This window comes from Sorghum bicolor, chromosome 8, assembly GCF_000003195.3.
Source record: "Sorghum bicolor cultivar BTx623 chromosome 8, Sorghum_bicolor_NCBIv3, whole genome shotgun sequence".
In the NCBI taxonomy this organism is placed as follows: domain Eukaryota; kingdom Viridiplantae; phylum Streptophyta; class Magnoliopsida; order Poales; family Poaceae; genus Sorghum; species Sorghum bicolor.
The window spans coordinates 10,841,694-10,849,192 of NC_012877.2; positions in this window are offsets into that span (position 1 = coordinate 10,841,694).

The window sequence follows — 7,499 nt, forward strand, 5'->3', positions numbered from 1 at the left end:
ATCTAACTAACACATATCATTATATCTTTATTCAAACTATTTACATTAGCAAACCACGTCTTTTATTAATATATATTGTTGTATGACCAATAAGTATATATATATATATATATATATATATATATATATATATATATATATATATATATATATATATTGATTCTTAATTATTAATATTCTAATCTATTTATATTCTTTCTTTATATCCGCGACAATACGCAGACAATCCTATATAGGTGCCTATACTCCTACTTTGAAAAATGCAAATATTTGAGTTTTAAATTGCTTCAAAAGGCAAAATGAGATTGTTTACGAGGAAGACTACTCTCGTGCAGTTGGTAACGACCTAACGAGTCTCGTAGGAAAACTACTATCGCAAAGGCAAAAGTCGAATTAATTGAGCATCTCTGGCTATCAGCCTACCTGATGGTGTCGCCGAGACGATATATCAACGATTTCAAAAGGATCCAATCATCCATCGAGCACCTCTGGCTATCAGCCTACCTGATGGGATGGACTCTGTCACTCTGACGCCTTTGCGCGTGGACGTTTGTCTCCCGCGTGTCGAGTTTACGGGAGAAGGTAATTCTCACTTTTTGAGGAAGTTTATACAAGAATATAAAAATTTATAATACAAAATAAATATTATTAAATTACTTATTACTTATGAAATGTATATATTCGTTGGAGACGTAAATATATTAATACTATTCACTGTAAACTTAGATAAATTTAAACTAATTAAATTGATGCAAGTCTCGTAATTGTTATTTGTGTCCAACGAAGGGAATACTCTTTCCAAAAACTTTAATTTTTAGAGTTGTTTTAAGTCAAATCTTTTGAACTTTGATCAATTTCCTAAAAAAAACGTTAAGATTTATAGTACTAAATTAGTACCATTAGATTTATCATAGAATATATTTTATAAGATGATATTTTTTCTATAAAGTTAGTCAAATTTTAAAAAATTTAACTAGAAATTGAAGTTTTTAAGAAGAGAAGGGGTACCATAAGCAACGTAACTATCGCACTACCTAACATAGAGTAACTGCATAGAGCTTAAGCATGTATAGAGTCCCGTTAACAGTACTAGTACAGCCGCAAAATGTCATTTTAAACGATGATTACCTCGAAATTATTGGGTTTAAAAGCATGTAAGTTATGTTGTTGTAGAACTTTGTGCATGAGACACTTGCAAAATCTCTTATTTTGTAAAAAACAGAACATATTCTTGAACAAATTAGTAAAAGGAGATATACATCACATAATGGAACGCTCTAACAATCTAGGCCGTATTTAGATCTGAAATCTTTTTAGATTTAGGCACCGTAGCACTTGCATTAATATTTAATAATTATTGTCCAACTACGAATTAACTAGGTTTAAAAGATTCGTCTCGTAAATTTGTTTTTTTATTTATATGTAATGCTTTATACATATGCTGTAAGATTTGATATAACGGAAAATTTTAAAAAGTTTTTAAATTTTGGGTGTAACTATGGTCCCGCACACGCTGAAGTGGCACATGCATAATGCATTAATATAGATAAAAAATAACTAATTATTACCTGTAAATTACGAAATGACTTTTTAAAATTTAGTTAATTTATAATTAAATAATATTTGTTAAATACAAATAAAAGTTCTACGACATCGGATCTTAAAAATTTTGCATCTAAAAAAGCTAATATAACTGTCACTCTGGCTATACAGCCTACATGATGGGACTCTCACTCTGACACGCCTTTGCGCTTGGACGTTGGTCTCCCTCGTACGTGTCGAGTTTACGGTTTAGGACTACTCCACCCATCCCAAGAAGCAGCGTCATTTTCGCTTGGCCGAAAAACCAAAATACTTTTAACTTTAACTGTAAAATATTACTTTTTATTATAATTAGTATTATTAGACGAATCATTAAATATATTTTTATAATAAATTTATTTAGAGATATAAATATATTTAATATTTTTTATTAATCTAGTCAAATTTAAGAAAAATGATCATAATGGTTTCTATAGTATTTTTTATGGTAAAGAGTAGGTACTAGTATGTATATCTCTACAACTAAAAAGACTCAAGTGGTATCGTCATATCACAACTAATCGGCCTGCCTCCCCTAATCCCGACGCTCGGAAAAAAAACTTCCTCCCACGCAGTCTCTCCTCTCCGTATCGTCTCCTTCTCAAAAGAAATCTCACCCCTCGCTCCGTGCACGACGCCGACCCCAGCTTGGATCTAAGGAACCGCCGTCAGACCACCACGCCAAGACGCACTGTCGTGCTGCTGCCGGACATGGCGACGCGACACCTGCGACCCCGACACCACCGGACAACCTCGCCAAGCCGCTGCCGTCGTGCGCTAAGAAACAGGCAGCCAGGTGAATCGAGCGGCAACGGTCGTTGTGACCTCGCTGCGGCATCGCCTTGCCGCCGTCGCCTCCCCTATGGTTCCCGGAGTTGCTGCCTGCTCGTGTTTCCCCGAGCCAGCGGTTGAAGGTCGCAATGCTCGATTCAACTCCGTCACCGAAGCTCACGCGTCCACACTGCCGGTCAAGCCCGCTGCTGGGGAAGGGAAGATATGAGGTCGCACGCCGCTATTGAAGCCTGTTGACGGTCTCCTTCCCCTTCCCCGCGAACGCCACTGCCTCTCCCAGACAGCCTCCCATCTCTTCTCAGTGTCAGGTACACACCAGTGACAATGCTTTATCCTACATGGTTAGTCTAGGGAAAACACGACACTGCTTTGCTTATTGCAGAAGAGTTAATATCTTCAAGACACAATCATCTTACTCGCCACTTGAACAAAACAAAACAATATAAGTTCTGCTCTTACTACAGTGATTGCATCCTCGCGGCTTAGGGGAGGCAGTAGCTTATTAATCTTAGATATGGCTCCGAATAGGACTTTTTTTTTTCAAGTTGTCATCTATAACTTCTATTGTCATCTATAATTCAAGTGCCCATGCGTTGTGATCGTATATATTCATGCTCTGAGTACAAATTAATAACCAGATCGCTGTTAAATTATTACAGAACCCAACTATTGCATACATATAATTTTTTTGGTTCATCCTATTATGTGGTTGGATGCGGTTGTGGCATTACAAAAATAAATTCCATCTATGTGTCATTTGCATCAGTAAATTGTTGCAAATTATAGTTAAAATTTTACTGACTATATATTCAGATATCTCATTACTTACCTGATACTTTGATTGTTGATTTCTTGCTGCTGAAGTGTTGCTATTGTTTTAATCAGATAACATCGGCCATACAGTACTAAACAAGATGGTTAACGCTTCACTGGATCAGTCATCTGGACTATTTTGTTCCATCTTGTAAGCTAATTTATTGTTCCATTTTGGCATCAAACTAAAACAATAAAGAAAGAAGGATGACTGAGTGAGTCAATAAGAGGCAGGAGCATCAGTGCGTCGGAACTTATAGGTTTGTATTTGAACTGATGTGTCCTATCATCTGTATAGCGAAATTGCCAGACAAATTCAGTCTTTTAGTTATGTTTACACTTTATCCAACATTGATTTTATTGTCAAAATGAAGAACCTTCTTTTATTTTCACTGTTGTACGCCATTTGCTTATTATATATTTTTGCTTCATGGCATCAACAAATGCTAATTAGGTTTGCTTCAGTTTGAAAGTTACTTGCACGTGCTTTTTGAGAGTATTGCAGTCTTATTCTTAATTTATCATATGTGTTCAAGTTTAGTATTAGTTTTGCTTTAAATTGGGCCATATTATAGTCTTATTGGTGCTCTGCCATTTTGTGTTATCAAAATGTCATATCTTTAGGGTTTAGTATGACAGTAGGGTTGGACCTTTAGAGCTTTATCTGCACTCAAAGGAATTATATTTGATCCACTAAATTGATTTCTGATACTACATCATATTTGTTAGTTGATTATATACTTTATGGAGAATTCTGCTCAAGCTACAAGCCGAATAGTTTAATGAGCTGACCGTAGCAGCTGCCAAATGTTTCTTATATAGTTGCATCGATGAAAGGTTCAAATGGCTAGAGGGGGGTGAATAGCCTATTTAAAAATTCTACAAACTACAACTAGACAAGTTGATTAATAAAACAAAAGGCGAAGCTATTCTAGCACTAGCACAACTAAGCTGTGCAAGCCACCTACACAAGTCTAGCAAGAAAGCTAAACACTAGTTACAACAAGAAAGCACAACTAGAAGCTTGCTACACTCCTAAACAAGATAGCTAAGCTAAACAAGCTACACAACTAGCAAGGTATACACAAAGGTAAAGGAGAGGGGAGTGATTGTTATACCGACGTTGTAGAGTAGAAATATATCCAATCAATCACGTGCACAATCACAAGAGAAACCTCGGCAAGAGATGACACAAGATTTTTTACCGAGGTTCACTTGCTTCCCGGCAAGCTACTCCTCGTTGTGGCGATACACCCACTTGATGGATCACGAGCTAATTGGCAATCCAAAACCAAACCCTCAGCGGGTGCCGCACATCCACTCACAAGATGGGGACCCTCTAAGCCACGAGCAATCCACTAGAGTAACCAATTTGCGATCTCCCGCGGGGAAGGCTCAAGAACCTCTCACAAATCACTTGATGAGGCTCGAAACAATCTCCAATCACGAGCTCAACACCACCGCTGCTCCAAGCCGTCTAGGGCGTCGGGAAACACCCAAGAGTAACGAGAAATCCGCAGCAAACTCAAGAATCAAGTGCCACTAAATACAACTCTCAAAGCAATGCACTTGAATCTCACTCAATCTCACTAGGATGAGCAATCTAGCAAGGAGATGAGTGGAGGGAGTATTCTCTAGCTCAAAGTATGTCTCAAGTAATCAAATGTGCAAGAGAGAACCTCCCAAAGCCGGCCACCCTCAATTTATAAGCCCCTCAAAGAAACTAGCCGTTGGCTGTTTTCACTGGGCTGAAATCGGAGGCACCGGACGCTACTAAGTGAGCACCAGACGCTCGACTCCCTGCGTCCGGTGCACTGGAGTTGGCCACGTGTCCATTCTGAATTTCACGTGTCAGATCCTAACGGTCACCTGCGGATCACCGGACGCTCTGCAGGTCCACACCGGACGTGTCCGGTGCACACCGGACTCATGCGCAGAGAGTTCCGCAATCCTGCGGGTCACCGGACGCTAAGCACCGGTAGCGTCCGGTGCTCACCGGAACCATGCGCAGAGAGGGTCGCAAAACGCCCTCACACCGGACGCAACCCACCGGACGCACTCAGATAGCGTCCGGTGCTCAGCCCTAGCAGGGTCAAGCACACCGGACTCTGAGGTCAGTGTCCGGTGCCTCCGCACTCAGCGTCCGGTGAGTGTTTCTCAGAGAGAAAACACTCCCGCGACTTCTCCAAATTTCCCACCGGCGCAATAGAAAATATACACTTATTTTTCTCAAAAGCGCCGAAAATATACACTTATTTTAGGGAGAGAGGAACCCACACCCCTCTCAACCCTAGGAACTCCACCTCCTTTGCAAAAGTGCTAACACCAACAAGTGTCCACCACCAAATTACAAGTGTGTTAGCTTTTCACAAACATTTTCACCAAAGGAGTTAAGTCAGCACTTTACTAGATCCTAATGCATATGCTCAAGATATGGACCTAGTAGCACTTGATTTGAGAGATGATCGTGATTTCCCCTCTTGATAGTCGGCTATCTATCCTAAACCCGGTTAATTACTTCTCTACTCATCTTAGACCGGCAAAAGTAAAACCCTATGTTTATACCTTTGCCTTGATAACTTTGCTCCTCGTCTATCACCATGATCTTCACTTCATGTTTCATCCCTTTGTGATTATGTGGCCACTTTTCCATGCCACCATGCACCTTCATCACATGTGTTGCTATGCCTAACTCAAATAACTTAAACATTAGACATTAGCAACTTGGTGTCATTAATTACCAAAACCAAACTTGGACTTTCAATCGGTTCTGCATTTTAAAGTTTTCTGAATTTCTTGCTCTATCTACGTTTTCAGGTTCTGTATTTTCAGTGTCGTTCAAACAGGATATGGTGTTCTATCTTCAGATAGTTTAGTCTTTCCTGGGTACACACAGTTAAAGTTTACATGCAAGGAGTCAAGGTGCAGTCTCGGGCTGTGACCTATCACTTTCTTGTTTCTCACACAATCATCAGGTAGTCATGACCTATTTGCCCATAGAACAGATTGATCCTGTTAGTGCTTGGTTCATGCATATCGGTTACGCTCTCCGATGACATGTTGCTATTTCATTTGCTGGTGCTAAAACTTTGTTTATCTGAACAAAAACTAACTAATGATTCAAAACCTAGATCAGGCACTTAGATTAAGTTAAGATCCATTCATGCAGTTGATTTTGATTTACTAGACATATTGCTTGTGAGATATTTAATATTTTCTTTGTAAATATCCATATCCATTGACAATATTTGAATAACAATTGTTTGTTTGCATATAATAATATTTATATTTTCTTAGTTAAATTTAATAGTCTCGCATATTGATGTATATGAAATGATGCTTGAGTTGTCGACAGCATAAACAAGTATCTATTTTTCTACCCTATATGCACAATGTGCGGTTCATTGACGGTGATGGGTCCATAACCAAATCCATGGAGGCATGAAGGTGGGGCATGGCACAACATTCTGGTAACGGAGCATGGAGGACCACGACTTTTTGCTGTGACTGTGAGATGAGGATAGGCAAGTTGATGGTGGTGATGCCTGTTGGAAGTGACGAGAGCTAGGATGAAGCAACTTAAGGTAATAGAGGAGACAAAAGTAATATAGGATGACTTGTATTGTATCCATCTGCATTTGGGGTAATAGAGGAGGCAGATACAATGTCATTATTATTTCTAACATGTCTCTTTTTTGTAATGATAAATATTTAACCTTTATTCACTTTGATTATGAACTTTGTGCTTTATTTGATACAAAGAAATTGGGTTGAACTATGTGTTTCTGTGTTAATTGTTTAGAGTTTATGTTATTTTTCCTATGTTTTACATGTACCAGGGTCATGGCCTATATATACCCGTAGCAACGCACGGGCACTCAACTAGTGTAAGAGTAAAATGCATGATTAGTCCGTTGAGGACGATTGAGGCTGCACTCCAGCTCGTCTAGCACGCGTGAACCCACCTACATGGATCTAGAAGTATTCTAGCGCTAGCTTGAAGTCCGGTACACACTACACAGGGCTTCATCTTCATGGCTCCGCGGACGACGCGACGGAGCAGCACGGCGGCTAGAGCTGCTCGGACACCGGGAGCATGAGTGGACCCAACGTGGTGATGTTGGAGTGTAGCGCGTTGCCAGCCATGGACATGAGCCTTTTGGAGAACAAAGTTGTTTGCGGCCTATGCACTAGCTACACCATAACCCCATGCTACATTCGATATGCTCGCCATCAACTCGGCCCTCTGCAATGGCATCCACGTGGACTTGCTCTGCTTCGTGTAGTGGAGGGAGCACTTCGCACGCCAGTCG